Raw genomic sequence first — 3,076 nt, 5'->3', positions numbered from 1 at the left:
GTTCGCCTCTGGAGCACGAACAATAGACTGGTCTAGACAAATAAAATAATTATTAAAAACTGACCTTAACTCTAGAGAGTACTAGACACCACATAGGACTAGCACAATTAACACGTCGGAATTAAATAATCCAGAACAACACAAAAATACCCAAAAGGTAACAATGTACAATTAATACAAGTGTATTGAGTTCTCGCTTAAAATCCAATTTATAAATATTATTTAATAATCTTTAAATAATAATTAATTTCCAAATAGTGGGTTAGCCGAGTTACCAATAACTACCAAGCTAACCTCACTTGTCGGGTGACCCAAGTCTAACCCGACTCAAAACGTTTATCAAATATAAACCCGAGTTTATATTTATAAAATAATTCGATAAAATAACATCCATTTTAAAAGCGGAACTCAATAACTTCAATTTCAAGTAAACCAAGCTATAACCCAAAAATCTAATCATTTTAAGTTTATAAAATTTTAGGGGCTAAACTGTACTTTAGCCAATTAGGGACTAAACTGTATTTTTGCCAATTAAGGACTAAATTGTACTTTTGCCAATTAAGGACTAAATTGTACTTTTGCCAATTTGATATTTAAAATCAAATTAATTACTTTTGTTTATAATTAATACAAAATACAAAGTTGTTAATCAAAATCCTACTTAAATAAGTTATTAAAACGTTTAGGGGCTAAATTGTAATTTAGCCAATTTATACCAAATCGAAATTCGAAATTTAATATAATTACCCGAGTAATTATATTTGCTTAATTATAATAACTATCATTTATAATTTGTTAATTAAAAATCAAATCAAAATCCTATTTATTATCAAATGATTGGCAGAATTTTAACCTAAGGGATTTGTTTGATTTAATCAAAACAAATACATGACTAATATGGCCATTTGACCATCCTCTTAATTCAAACAAATCAACAGACCCGCCAACCTTGAAATATTCATTTCACCATTTTTTTAAGCTATTGATCTTGATTTTTAATCTTCAAACCCTTAAGACTTCATATTATAAACACATCATCCATCAAAATCAATAACCCAACATCTTAAAAAGCAAAATCCGTAGTGATTAATTCGAAAAACTCACAAGCAAGGACAATTCCGAATTACTCAATCAAAACTCAACCGAGACATCCATTGTCGATGGAACAAACACAAAACGAAAGCTAAAACGATTTACAACTAACCTACTAAGAGTTTCATAAACATGAATCAATAAAATCATGGCCAAGACTATTGAAAAGAATTCGGCAGAAACCAAATTCTACAAGAAACAAGTTTATCAAACTTAAAACGGAAACCGTACGTCGATTGAAACGGAATCGATAGCGTACCGTTCCACGAAAACGAGGTGGGGAATCGAAGATACTCGAGTCTAGAATCCACGGGATCAAACGAAACCAATTTCGATGTAGAAACGAGAGAGAACGATCAAAAATACGGAATGCCGTTCAAAACCAAAAACTGAAATCTGATGAACGAAGAGACTTACCGGGACAACAACTTTGACGGATGATTTCAGCGTCGTTTATCAGTAAAAACGGATGTTAAAGGTGGCTAGGGTTTGCTTGTAGTGTGGAGAATGAGTTAGGGTAGAAAATTTCGTATTTAAGTAGGCCAATTAGGTTAGAAACGATTGACGAAAGTTCCCCCCCGCAAGGATAGGGCTGGTCTCGAACGAGACCAGCAGATTTAGGCCAATTCTCGTTCGAGAATTGCCATTCTCGAAAGAGACTAGCTGAATTCAGCTAGGGTCTCGTTCGAGAATGGAATTCTCGAACGAGACTGGCCTCAAATGGCACAGGTCTCGTTCGAGACCTGTGTTTGGGCCGAAAGAAATTTGGTTTGGCCCATGGGCCAAACCCCCATGGGCCAACCAAACCTATATAGGGCTAAAATCAAACCCAATTAAAACCCTATACGTAAACCAAACGATCTACAATACCGAGAACGACTCAAATTATTTCCGCAACTTAATGATAAATTTTTTAGAAATTCCCTTGATATTACAGTCTGAATAGTTCTCTCAGACTGACCATTAGTCTGAAGATGAAAAGCTAACTGAAGTCCAATCGAGAACCCAAAGACTCATGTAACGCTTTCCAGATGCTCGAAGTGAAAACAGAACCTCTGTCTGAAACAATCGAAACCGGTACACCATGCAAACTGACAATCCTGTCGATGTACAACTGAGCCAACTTCGAAGCAGGATATGAAACTTTGATCGGAAGGAAATGAGCTGACTTAGTCATACGGTCAACTATCACCCAGATGGAATCGTACCCCTGTCGAGTACGTGGTAAACCAACAACAAAGTCCATGGCAATCCGCTCCCACTTCCACTCTGGAATAGGTAGTGGCTGCAGAGAGCCAAAGGGTCTCTGATATTCCAGCTTCACCTGCTGGCAAGTCAGACACTTGGAAACGTACTCTGCAACATCCTTCTTCATTCCGCTCCACCAATACGCACCATTGAGGTCATGGTACATCTTGGTAGATCCCGGATGAACACTGTAAGCTGATCTATGCGCTTCCTCCAGAATCTGATCTCTCAAACCATCCGAATCCAGAACGCACAATCTAGAACCAAACCTGAGAACTCCGTCAACAAAAACAAACTCGGAATTCCCGTCCAGATGGATCTCATCTATAATCCGTTTGAATTGTGGATCCTCGGCTTGTAAAGCTTTAATCCTATCAATCAAAACTGGCTGCACCTGCAGTTGTGCCAACAAAATACCATTCTGAGAAACCTGAAAACCGTAGCCCGAAGCTATCAAACCATGCCACTCTCGAACCATGGGTCTACGCCTAACCTCAGAAATATGGGCCAGACTGCCCAAAGACTTGCGACTCAATGCATCGGCTACCACATTAGCCTTACCAGGATGGTACTGAATAGTACAGTCGTAGTCTTTCAGCAACTCTAGCCACCTCCTGTGTCTCAGATTCTACTCTCGCTGATCAAAGATATACTTCAGACTCTTATGATCAATGAAGATCTTGCAAGTCGCACCGTAGAAGTAGTGCCTCCAGATCTTTAGAGCAAAAACCACAGT

The sequence above is a fragment of the Mercurialis annua genome, linkage group LG3 (assembly GCF_937616625.2).
Source record: "Mercurialis annua linkage group LG3, ddMerAnnu1.2, whole genome shotgun sequence".
Lineage (NCBI taxonomy): Eukaryota > Viridiplantae > Streptophyta > Magnoliopsida > Malpighiales > Euphorbiaceae > Mercurialis > Mercurialis annua.
This window is presented reverse-complemented; position numbering follows the sequence as displayed.